This window comes from Dendrobates tinctorius, unplaced genomic scaffold, assembly GCF_039654945.1.
Source record: "Dendrobates tinctorius isolate UK_male_01 unplaced genomic scaffold, ASM3965494v1 ptg000086l, whole genome shotgun sequence".
In the NCBI taxonomy this organism is placed as follows: domain Eukaryota; kingdom Metazoa; phylum Chordata; class Amphibia; order Anura; family Dendrobatidae; genus Dendrobates; species Dendrobates tinctorius.
In genome coordinates, this window is record NW_027361754.1 from 29,218,319 (window position 1) to 29,231,727 (window position 13,409).

Genomic DNA, 13,409 nt, shown 5'->3' on the forward strand with positions numbered 1-13,409 from the left:
GCTGACTGGTGGGGTGCCAAGTGTCACGCTCGCACCAATCTGATATTGATCAGCTGTTCCAAAAATAGGACATCAATAGCAAAGTCCTGGACTACCCCCTTAGGGCCATATGAATGTCAGAGAGAAGTCGCCGGCTGATCCGCTGTAAAGAGCAAGGACTTTGGTTAGAGGGATGGTCAATTTATTTCAGCTTTGCAGGAAAATGAAGACAGCTCATCATCAAAATACCAGTTATACAAACTGGACAACCCCCCAAAAAAGCACTGACTAAATATCTCATGGTCATAATTCATATATCCACTGGAGGTATCACAATGTGATACATAGAGGAGCAAACGATGCCCACTTTGTTATTTCCTATGGAATATCTGAATTACATGGTTTCTTGTAATAGGTAAAGGATCATCATCAATAGTCTGTGCCTGATGCCATAAATGAGACGAAAAATTAAAAAGACGAAGAGGGGGTGGGGTGGATACAAAGAGAACTGGAATGGAGGTGGTGGGTGGAGGATGGAGCAAACATCTGCTATCAAAAAAAACACTGAAAGTTCCCAAAGGGAGGGGGAAGATCAGATGCGCGGTCTTCTAGTACAGTCTTCAGGCACACCCCTCTTATCCGAGATAAAACACATCTCTTTTCTAATTCTGTAGGCACAGCGTATGGTCTTCATTCTCGATATGTAACCTATAAGCCTACTGCCTGCTGGGGTAAAATAAATAAAAATAAATATAACAATAAATATAAACCCCATAACAACATGCCCACTCCTCCATCTGTAAGACACCTGTCTATTTGTTAAGACGTTTTCGCTTGACATTCCATTATAAACACAAGATCATCTAGAGATGAGCGAATTTTATTTTATTTTTTAAAATTAGAATCTTCTAAATTCAAATTGCAATTCGCTTCATGCAAATTCAGCAAAAGAGCTGTTTTTCGTAAAAGACTGAGGAAAGGCTTAAAACAATGTACACTCACCTAGCCTATAATTGTGATATGTGTCAGAGCCTGCGCTTCCTGCCCCTGTTTCTGTTGCCAGGCGGCGCTGTGCTTTCATTGCAGGTGACTCGGGGCATCATTTCTAGATTTGTCTTAGCTGGGACTTGTTGTCCCATCCACACTGGGAGACATAATGTTAACTGCTGTGTGGTTTGGATGGGGCTGCATGCTATTAGGCTCTTGAAATCCTTCTTACCACTGCCAGTTATATTTTGACTTGCTCCTATGTAACTTGCTTTGCTTTCTCCCAGTGGACAGTCCTGATTTTTGACCTCGTCTTGCTTATCGACTATTCTCATTCTTTGTGCTTTGTCCCTACACCATCCTCCTGGTTCTGGCTCAACTACCCGACTATTCTCTTGCCTCTGGATGCTCCTCTGGATATCAGCTTTTCCATGGAAGCAATCCAGTGGACCCTGTATTAAGTCCAGAACCCTGTAAAAGGGTTAAATTGAGAAGGCCTGGGTTCATCTGAAATCTAGCAAATGACGTGACTTGCACCAAGTCTGTCCAAAGTAACCATCTTGAGCTTGCTGCCTAAGACAGACGTAACACTCATGTGTTCCACTGTCGACATCTGCTGTGTGGTCCTCCGCACAGACTGGTCTTTTCTTCCACCATCATAAGACATCATTTTCAGCCTTTCTCAATCTGTGCCAGGGCTTCAGGCACTGAGAAGACCTCTGACGTCATGGCACACGCTGTGATGTCTTGAGCATTTTCTGACATCATGACATTGGTACGTGCTTCGCCAGAGGCTCTGACTAAGCCTTGGGTGATGCACATCGTAACGTTGTGATATCATTGAAGTAAGAAGCCTACAGTGACTTCAGAAGACCCGGTAAAGAGTGAAGAATGTCAAAGAGGATGTTGTGTGATGGGCGACGGAGAGGCTGGACGACCAGCAAGACAGAGGGGTAAATAGATTTTTTAGGGCTTCCATCAAATCAAATGGACATCCAAGGACAGACTTACTAAGGAGTAAGTTGGGGAAATAACATGTAGATGGATCAAAACCAGAGAGAATGGTTCAATTTAAAAATTAGAACAAAATATCAAATAATCAAGTTCAAGTCGAGGAGGTCAGGCAGTGACTTTAGGAAATAAAGAGTTATCAGGTAATTCCATAGGTCAATTCCAGAAGGACATCAAAAGGTTTAAAAGGCAAAATAAACAGTGATGAGCCAAGTCTAATATTGGTGGTCAATCCACAATAAGGCAACAAATCCCTACTAATGAATACAATATCCGGTGACAAGTGCTTGTTCAATCAGACTGCCTGCTGGTTGACCCGTCCTGATATTTGGCAGGACCATCATAGAAGCTGCCCACTATGTCTGTCAAACTGGGTGGGCAGAGCACTCACTGCCCAACCTTGGAGAAGGTTCCAGTTTCATTTTTTTTACTTAATGGGTGGGAGAAACTGCTGTCATGGCTCTCAATGGTACCCACCAAAAGCTAAATGATAACTGGTGCCCAAGTCTTGTTCATGCACATGGGGTATGTCTTACCTGTCTGGACCAGTGAGACAAATGAGCTGCTGTAGCACAATCACTACTTCCCATGATGAAAAGGAGGGAAATACAAAGAGCATGGAATTTTGAAGTGTTTGGGGAACCTTAGCCCTCTGTCCACTAATGAAAGCCTCTAAACGGCACATGAGCATCAGAACTTGACTATGGGGAAATTGAAGAAGGTGGCCTGGTTTGCTGAATCTTATTATCTATGCCACCATATGGTAGGCCGACTGCGTGTGCATCGATGACCTATAAAAGAGATGGCACCAGGATGTACTATGAGAAGATGACAAGCCGGCGGATACAGTATAATGCTTTGGCAATGTACTGCTGGAAACATTGTGCCCTGACATTTGTGTGGATTTGACATTTACCACCTACCTAATATTGAACATACCAAGTACCCCCCAACAGCAGCTCTTCTTTAAGCAGGATAATACCTCTGCCATGCTGCAAAAAAGTTCATGAAGGACACTGAAATCATGCTGCTTACTTGTCTCCAACTGGAGATCCCTGTATCTTAATCCGATCAATCATCTGTGGGATGTGCAGAAAAAACAAGTCTGATCCATGGTTGTCTCACCGAGGAAGGCATAAGATTTTAGGCATCTGTTGCTGATATCTTGAGCCGGACACCTCCAGTTCATGCCTCAGTCCGTCAGAATCGTGCGGGGGGCCGACACAATTTTAAGCAGTTATGGCTGCTCCATGTATCTACTTTGTTCAAGGTGAATAGACAATCAGTGAACTTATTTTCAAAATTGACCACTGATTTCCAATCTGCTGCAACAAGAATGTTTCCTACCTTTTATCTAGCAAATAGAAGATATGATAAAAATGTCTGGCTATGCAGAACACAGAAATGTTGTCGGGATTGCTGATAATCTCATGTATGGCAACTGTCCCACAACGTCTCCTTAAATTTCAGCACAAGCGATCATCTCTTTTTGCTTTATGATGGAGAGATGTTAGAGGTGCCTGGCATCGCTTATCACTCACATATACACCCAAATATAAATGCATGATCGGGAGATACAAGTTTACAAGGTTATATTGTTATACTTGTTCAGTCGACACTTTCTCCAGCAAAGGATATATAAGTCTCAAATAATAATATGTTAATACTATCAATCACTTAAGCACTGCTGTCAGCCTTTTTTCTCCTGCATGGAAAGGCTGATAACAGAAAATAATAGATTTGGTCCAACTGCACAGTAGCTTCCAGTTTCGAATCATGTTGGTGATGCTGACTGCTTAATCCTTTTGTAGAACTACGGTAATAAAGTGATTATTGACAGAAGTTAACCATAATAATAACAACCCATCATTTATGCCACAATTATATAAACAGCTCTGGCAAAAATTAAGAGACCACTTGCAAATGTTCAGTTTGTCTGATTTTTCTCTTTATAGGTATATTTTTGAGTAAAATGTAAATTGCTCTTTTAGTCTATAAACTTCTGACAACATGTCTTCGAATTACCAAGCAATAAATTTTGTATTTAAAAAAAAAACAAAACAGTGCTTTCAGACCACAAATAATGTAAAGAAAACAAGTTCATAATCATTTAGAAACAACAATACTAATGTTTTAACTCAGGAAGAGTTCAGAAATCAATATTTCGTGGAATAACCATGATTTTTAATCACAGTTGTCATGCGTCTTGGCATGCTATTCACTAGTCTTTCACACTGCTTTTGGGTGACCTTATGCCACTCCTTCTACAAAAATTTAAGGAGTTCTTTGTTTGATGGCTTGTGACTATCCATCTTCCTCTTGATTACATTCCAGAGGTTTCTCAGTGGGGTTCAGTTCTGGAGATTGGGCTGGCCATGACAAGGATTTAATGTAGTGCTCTCTTAATGTTTTCCAGAGCTGTATATTAAGGCAGCACGGTGGCTCAATGATTAGCACTCCAGTGGTGGGGTCCTGGATTCAGATCCCATCAAGAACAACATCTGAAAGGAGTCTGTATGTTCTCCCTGTGTTTGCATGAGTGTTCTCCAGTTTTTTCCCACACTCCAAAGACCTACTGATAGGAAATCTAGATTGTGAGCCACAGTGGAATTAATGGAGCTATATAAATGAGTAAAAAATAAATACAGTAAATATTATTTCTAAAGATACATGTAGGTACGTGTCTATCAAACATTCTTGGCCATGCTTATAAGACAGCTAGTAAAAATTCATACTTTTGGTCACTGGCGGACAGACAGAAAAGAGCCCCTGTACACTAGCATTATACGGTATGTGCCCTTTCCAGTCCAATAGCTCATCATAATGCACCTGTTTTGGAGGTGGTAGTTGCCCCCTTACCTGGAGGTGGTAGTTGCCCCCTTACCTCTTGGACCCCTTTGCAGCTGCACAGGTTGCACCAATGCCATGTCTGCCCCCAGTGGTATAACTTGAAGTTCATGGGCCCGAATGCAAAAGTTCCAATGGAGCCCGCAATTATTGCAACTCTTTATTACTATTGGTCTTTTCACAAAAGGTTAAAGAGGCTATAGGGGCCCTTTAGGCTCCAGGACCCATGTGCGATTTCGAGCCCTGCACCTATTGTAGTTACACCCATGTCCACCCTTGCTTCTGGTCCCAGTTCCTCCTAAGAGAATATACAGTATCATGCTCGATTGATAAATATCCAATTTTTGATAAATCCTGGTGTCACTATCTAATGTCTATACTCAGTAATATATAAGTCCATTGATCACATCTTATTTATATCTATTAATGTGATATGAAAAAAAAAATTGTGCCCCGTTTTCCCCGTCTGGGGCGCTGCAGGGGAAAGAAAATACAAGTAACTTAGATGGTTAAAAAGAGAGGTGCTATTTCTTAAAAAAAAAAAAAAAAAAAAAGCATTCATGAAAATATTCTCATAATGTATATGAAATGGGAGGAAATAGTTCTGGGAAAAAAGGATGTGTTATTATCATTAATCTGTCCTTGTCTGTAGGGTATTCTCTATGCAATGGATGTGGAGGAGAAGCCAGCGTGTGAATGTTTACACGCATGTGCAGAATTCATCACTGTCTATCTGTGCTGATGTGATCTCATTCTATAACCAATGGTCCTTTTAGAAAAAGAAATCCAGCAAGAAAGCAGACTACAGCAATCCCTCCTTGCTATATATTATCTCTTATATAGTCATTGTAGCCTACCAGACAATAGATGTGTTTTTTTTAAAAAAAATGGTGAAAATGTTAGTATGCATTTCCACTACTTGTTTACTACTTTACACTCTGCTGATTCAGGCTCACATATGGGATTTATATTGGGTTATTGGAAGGTAATGTGCATTTACAGTAAATTGCATCATAGCAAGTTGATTTCTTGTGCTCTGCTTCCTTTTTTTTAACATCTTAGTTGCCATTTTGCCCTAAATACTTCCAAGCGCATGAAACTCAAATGTAACAGTAGCATAAAAATACCCTAATACCAACTAATGATAATGTTTACAAAGTGATCAATATTAGTAAACAAGGTAAATACAAATAACTTTGCTCCATTATGCTATTGTCTATTCCCTACATTGTCATCTGCAGAAATCTGGAGCATAGTCAAGATGAAGAAGAAAGGGATTTCTAGGATTTAACTAGGAAAAAAGGAGGGAGGGTGTGGGGTGGGGGGTTCACAAAGAACTGGCATAAACACCCCTCCAACCCTCTCCATCCAAGCACAGATGAAAAGCTTACTACAGATAAACCAAACCTCTTTAACTAAATCATCAAATCTCTATAATTTCATTGTGCAAACACCTGTGTGAATGGGCAAACAAAAGACAAAGAGAGGGGACAAAGGAGAAGGAGAGAGAGAATAGAGCGGAAACAATACATCTAATTTAGATTTTGTATATTTGCTTCCAGTGAAGAATACAATGTAACACTCTCTAGTCTTGGTTACTTCCTCCAAATACCACCTGATTGCACAGAATTGAAGACTGCAAGGAATCTTTTGTTCCAATGGTAGCACACAAGCCAAGGTCTTCCAGAGCCACTACCATTCATTCAGCCACTCATTCACTAATCTTTAATTGTGCAGGTTGTAAGCCTCTCACTCTACTGCTGCTAACCATTCTAAAGCATATACACATCCACAGCACCACATTGATTTTTTGGGGTTACCTTGTTGCAGTGATGTTCCCTGATGGTGGGATCAGCAGGTGGGTATAGTCTCTGGACTGTGCTGTCAGAGCAGTGTGTATGTTGCTGCCTGCCTGTGTGTGTGTAGCACTGCTGATAAGGGTAGATGGAGGCTGCTGTGCAGCTTAATGGCACATCCTATAAGGGAGGGAGAGCTTTCCTTATGGACCAGCAATGGGAGGGTGTGTATATGCGTGTGTTGTGGGACTCTGCCTTTTCTTTCTTGTGGCTCACTGAGAACAAGGCTTATGGGTCTATGCTTTCATTTTTTTATACCCTTTCATTAAGATGAGATGTGTTCTGTGACACAAGGCGCTCTTACTCCACCTCCTACCAGTCCCATGATAACTATCACACCATGGCTCTACTTGTCAGTGTATAGATTCCAGGCTTGAAGAAATCTCCCTGGTAAAGTTTCCCTTGCTCATTCACAAGAAAGCTAAATAAGTGTGTACTATTGAAATGCATGATTCAAGTTGTCACATTTGAAGGTTGTGTATAATTTCACGTTTGTTTTTATTAGATGGAGCTCAACTGAGTCTATTAATTTAGTGCATCACTTTAACTATAGTCATGTCTGTTGATGCAATCATCAGGTCAATGCTCTGTGGATCTAATAGGATTCAATATTTCTTCCTTATTACCTGGTGGACCGCCATTACGTGCATTATATACATTATATATGTCATGCATGCCTCTGCACGAGAAAAGTGTCTAAACTGGTAGTCTAGGCTTGGAGCTAGAGCACCTGCAGACTTATTTGCATTCTTCTGGTCACATTCCAACTAAACGTGCCTGGCCACACTCAATTCACTTGTATTGAGCAAAGCCATGCACGTCTAGTCGGCACATGACTGCACGTATGGAAACCGCATACTTGCGGTTACACTCCCACCCTTGCCTATCACCGGCACTGGAGAATCCTGACAGCATGCACTGCGCGCACTGTGAGGGTCACAAGTCTGCAGTCACTCTATAAGCCCCAAGCCTAGATAACCCCTTTGAATATTTAATTTTTTTGCAAGATAAATTTAGCTCCTACCTATGAGACTGCAACTATCGTTAGAACAGGGGTCCTACCCAACACACATCTTGTGGCCACTGTGAATCGAAAGATGGATGCTCACAATGCCTCTCCATTTACTTCTATAGGAATTAGATAATCAACAGGGGATATGTCATGAATGTGAAATGGGAATAACCCTCATATTCTTTAGAATAATGCTTTTCAACTATTCTATGCTCATGGAGTCGTCCTGATTTATATACGAGGCTATTTATAAGTTATGTATATGAAGACCTCCTGACTTACGACCTCTCTTCTTCATCTCTCACAATTTCAATGGTAACTGCATCCTCATGATGTAAATACCTCTGTTCTCCTGAATCCGTCGCTGTTTTATTTTTGTGTTCCTGCGCCTCTCCTTTCCTGAGATATGGCCTACACTCTTCCTGTTTATAAATCTACAATTTTTTATCCAAGAGGGCATGACCCTAAAGAAGGAATCCACAGAGAAGTGCTGAGCATTCTGCCCACTTGCCTAAAATGACTAAATTTCCACATATGGAAGAGGAGGCAATATCTCAGGAACGGAGAGGCGCACAGACAAAAGAAAAACAGTGCCGGACTCACGAGAACAGCAGCATTCATACCAAGTAAAAATATTTACATATTTATGGAAAATGCCAGGTCTTCTAACTTAGGGAAGGAGGGACTGTAATTTGTGGAATAATCGTGTTAGATCTATCCTGTAAATGGATCCCCAAGGTCAAATCTGTGCAAATCTATATATTAGATGTATTTTCCTTCCCTTTTATCCCGTATGGGATTGAGTCTTACTAGATCCAGCTTTTCTTACCTTTGCACAGAGTTTTTTTTCATTGTAAACACACTGTCACCATAGCCGTTGCTCTCAGATCCCCCCGGGAAGCGGCTAAGTACAAGCTTTCGGCACCACAACAGGTTTAATCACTATGACAATGATGCTAGAATTTATGAGTAAAAATTCTCCAGTTTAAAGATTTATCTCCACTTTTTCTTTCCAGACCTATCAACGTTCTCCACAAGTCTTCCACAGAGATCAGCGACATCACCTTTCACTTGTCAGCCCAAGAAATAATGTGGGGCATCCGCATTTTACGTAAATCGACTCAAGCGTCTTTATTATGTGCTGTGTAATATATCTTGCTATAAATAAAACTGATATTGATGCTTATTGATATAAATTATTATTGTTACTTATCTGCAAGTTTGTATAAATGGCTATGAAGGCTCAGCTGCCATTAGCATATTCATACTTTCCAAAGGGAACTGATCTACCCAGTCCTGGATACATACCATGTGTAACTGAGAGGTGTCTCCATGAGTCAGGTTACTACACAATTTGTATTAAAGGGATTGGCTGGGACTTTAACACTGATGGCCTGCCATTATTACTTTAAATGCACATGTGTTGTTTCCTGAAACAGGAAGTTAGAAGCTAAAAACCCCTGGTCAACGTGAAAATTGCAAGATTTCTAATTTTTACCTTTAAAGTAGTTGTCTGGGACTTTAACACTGATGGCCTGTTATTATTACTATTAATGCACATGTGTTGTTTCCTGAAACAGGAATTTAGAATCTAAAAAAAGCCCCAGTGGCCAGTGTGAAAATTAGAAGATTTCTCATTTTTTTTTTAAAAGAGTTGTCTGGGATTTTAACACTGATGGCCTGTCATTATTACTATTAATGCACATGTGTTGTTTCCTGAAACAGGAAGTTAGAATCTAAAAAAAGCCCCAGTGGCCAGTGTGAAAATTAGAAGATTTCTCATTTTTTTTTTTAAAAGAGTTGTCTGGGATTTTAACACTGATGTCCTGTCATTATTACTATTAATGCACATGTGTTGTTTCCTGAAACAGGAAGTTAGAATCTAAAAAAAAGCCCCAGTGGCCAGTGTGAAAATTAGAAGATTTCTCATTTTTATTTTTAAAAGAGTTGTCTGGAATTTCAACACTGATGGCCTGTCATTATTACTATTAATGCACATGTGTTGTTTCCTGAAACAGGAAGTTAGAATCTAAAAAAAGCCCCAGTGGCCAGTGTGAAAATTAGAAGATTTCTCATTTTTATTTTTAAAAGAGTTGCCTGGGATTTTAACACTGATGGCCTGTCATTATTACTATTAATGCACATGTGTTGTTTCCTGAAACAGGAAGTTAGAATCTAAAAAAAAGCCCCAGTGGCCAGTGTGAAAATTAGAAAATTTCTCATTTTTATTTTTAAAAGAGTTGTTTCCTTTTGCAGGGTGATAGAATCTAAGAAAGCCCCTGATCAGTGTGAAAATTACAAAATTTCTAATTTTTATTTTGAAAGGAGTCGTTTTGGACTTTAACAATGATGGCTTGTCATTATTGCTTCTAATGTACATGTTTTATTTCCTGAAATAGGAAGTTGGAATGTAAAAGTCCCAGTGGCCAGTGTGAAAATTACCAGATTTCATTTTTTTTATTTTAAAGGGGTTGTCTTGGACTTTAATACTGATAACTTATACTTAGAATAGCTTATCAATGTCTGATCATTGGGGGGGTGACCGCTGATCTGCTGTTACCAGTGTTGGCAGCAGCTGGAACTGCTCAGTTACAGAGCTTCACAGATCCATGGACTGTATAGTGGCTGCGACTTGGTACTGCACATCCCCACCTAGTCTAATCAACATGTTAGGCGTCGGATACCTGTAGCTGCACAGCAGCAGTTCAGAGCCTCACATACTGCTTTGCAGCAAGTCACTCCTGAGGCTAAGTCCCGCTGCCGCTCCACTGAGCATGCTCATGAGACGATCTCCCATTGGAGCTCGGGAGTCACGTGCTCAGGTCCTTCCCCTGATCTGGTTGGTCCATCTCTGAGATCTGGAAGGTCCTGGCAGCGCACGGCTATAAAAGGACCGCATAGCCGTTTGGCCATGCGCTAGTATAGACATTACTTGCTATATGTGTGAATGGTGACGGATGTATGATTCTGGTGACTGACTCATTTGAAACCCCTTCCCTCTGATATTACGCATGTGGATAGGGAATTAGTTCAGCAGTCAGCGCCAGTCAGTGGCAAGCCTTAGGCCACTGTGCACATCGCGCCTCTACACTAGCATCCAATTGTGCTACTCCTCACGGCACTATCGTCTCACGGCAGTGTCCTACGCCGCGCTGCAGTTGCAGCTCTCTTTGGCGCCCGCCGTAGCGATGCCGCACACACGGTAGGTCTAGACAGACGCAGTTCCTTCTGCTTTGGATCCTGCACCTGTGACCTGATACCGTGTGCGCATATATCTGAGACCTGTGACGCTAACAGGCTCAGCCTTTTTGTGTTTACCCCTACTGGCATCTCTGTGATTAAACAGTGATTGCTCTGTGCACCTGGGAGACGTTTAACCCCATGCGCATTATACCGCCATATAGCACGTCTGCCACTACTCAGCAGCAGTTATAACACCTTCTGCACGGTGGACCCTGAGCGGCAAACGCACTTTAGTATTTATTTTATTTAGTGCGTTCCGCCGTTCCTAACATTATACTAGCGCCAGGGTCTGGCTGGTAATGGCAGAACAGCAGCAATTACTACAGTACATTCGGCAGCTGGAGGGCCGATTGGCTACTCTTGAAAGTGCTATCTCTGCTGCAAAGTCCACTGAGACTGCTGTTCAGGCAATCGCAGAGGTTTCACGTGTGTCCACGTCCTCTCCTGCGCTGACAGTTTCCCGCCTCCCCTTGCCCGATAAATTTTCTGGCGATAGCGCCTCCTGTAGGGGTTTCGTGAGCCAGTGCTCTATCCAGATGGAGTTACTGGCTGCGCGATTCCCTACGGAACGGGCTAAGGTGGGGTTTATTGTTTTCCTTCTGTCGGGCAGGGCGTTGGAGTGGGCCACACCGCTTTGGGAGCGTGGCGACCCAGAGGTTCGGACCGCTGCTCAGTTCTTAACAGCTATCAAGCAGGTCTTCCCGGGACCACGTGCCACGCACGATACCTCTCTTCAGCTATTGGCATTAACTCAGGGATCGCTCTAAGTCAGTCAGTATGTCGTACGTTTTTTGGACTCTGGCTTCCGAGCTGGAGTGGTCTGATAGAGCTCTCATACCTGTGTTTTGGAGAGGTTTAGCGGAGCATGTTAAGGATGCCCTCTTTACCAGAGAGGTTCCTGCAAGTCTGGAGGAGCTGATTGCCATTTCCTCCCGCATTGATCTCCGTTTTTCGGAGTGCGGGCTGGAGTGTGCCCAATCCAGATGGAAGGATACTCCGGCTCCAAACCTCTTTGAACCTCTGGAGTCACCCGAGCCAGAGTGTTCACTTCCAGAGCCCATGGAGGTGTCTTGCGCCAGTCTCGAGGCGCGTCCGGCACTAAGCTCCATTTGCGGTTGCCACTGTCAACACTCTGTTCCCCGCGATAACAGGGCCCCGTGGTGGCCAACCTCTGTGCCGCCGGGCAAGACCTTTGTTTCCCCTCGCCTTCGGCCGAAGGTTTTCGCGTGGGCACATGCGTCCAGGGTGTGTGGCCATTGTGGCTACATGCAGACCACAAAACTCCTGGCAAGGTCTTATTGGTGGCCGAACAGGGCTCGGGACACTAAAAAATATATTCGGGCATGCGCCCCTTGTGCTCGGAATGCCTCCCCTACACAGAGAGTGAAGATGCCTACTGATACTCTGCGGTGTTCCACTCCAACTTCGGTTTCTGGCCCTTGTGCCTCTCCCATTGTCTCTCAGGTGTCCCTTCTCAAACCTGGAGATTTTGCCGCCTCTGATGCCCTCCACGTTCCCGGTTTTCTGTGTCACCTGCCGGGACACCAGACTTGCCTTCGGACGAGTCTGAGGCCTATGCCTCTGATGGGCACAAGGTGGTGCATTGGAGGGCTTAGGAGGGGGGGGCCCTAGGAGGGGGGGTAATGTTATGCGTCAGATTCCTGTAGCTGCACAACAGGAGTCCAGAGCCTCACATACTGCTTTGCAGCAGGTCACTCCTGAGGCTAAGTCCCGCTGCCGCTCCACTGAGCATGCTCATGAGACGATCTCCCATTGGAGCTCGGGAGTCACGTGCTCAGGTCCTTCCCCTGTTTATAGCGCACGGCTATAAAAGGACCGCATGGCTGAACGGCCATGCGCTAGTATAGACATTACTTGCTAGATGTGTGAATGGTGACGGATGTATGATTCTGGTGACTGTATCAAGAAAGCACTCGGGGGCACCACTGACAAGGGATCACTACCAGACCCATACACATATGTACTAATTGAAACGGGGATCACCTGAGGCTGGATTTTAGTACAAAAATATTAGCAATCTTTATTGAGACACAAAAGACAAGCACATGTTCAGTTAAAAACATTTAAAAATCGTCACACATGTGACATACAGACATCCAACCGCGCTGCAGTTGGAGCCCTCTTTGGCACCCGCAGTAGCGACGCCGCACACACGGTAGGTCTAGACAGACGCAGTTCCTTCTGCCTTGGGTCCTGCACCTGTGACCTGATACCGTGTGTGCATATATCTGAGACCTGTGACGCTAAAGGCTCAGCCTTTTTGTGTTTATCCCTACTGGCATTTCTGTGATTAAACAGTGATTGCTCTGTGCACTGTGGTGACGTTTAACCCCGTGCGCATTATACCGCCATATAGCACATCTGCCACTACTCAGCAGCAGTTATAACACCTTCTGCACGGTGGACCCCGAGCGGCGAATGCACTTTATTATTTATTTTATTTTGTGCTTTCC

The 13,409-nt window shown here is 43.1% G+C and overlaps 1 protein-coding gene across 1 annotated transcript in view; it reads right to left on the reverse strand.

Annotated features, from left to right (window-relative positions):
* Positions 1-6,893, reverse strand: part of FXYD6 (FXYD domain containing ion transport regulator 6) — a 155,483-nt gene extending 148,590 nt beyond the window's left edge. Inside the window, exon 1 of the mRNA XM_073585668.1 lies at positions 6,645-6,893. The gene's annotated coding sequence lies outside the window, so the exon portion shown is untranslated. The remainder of the gene's footprint in view (positions 1-6,644) is intronic.
* Positions 6,894-13,409: the final 6,516 nt, after the last annotated feature.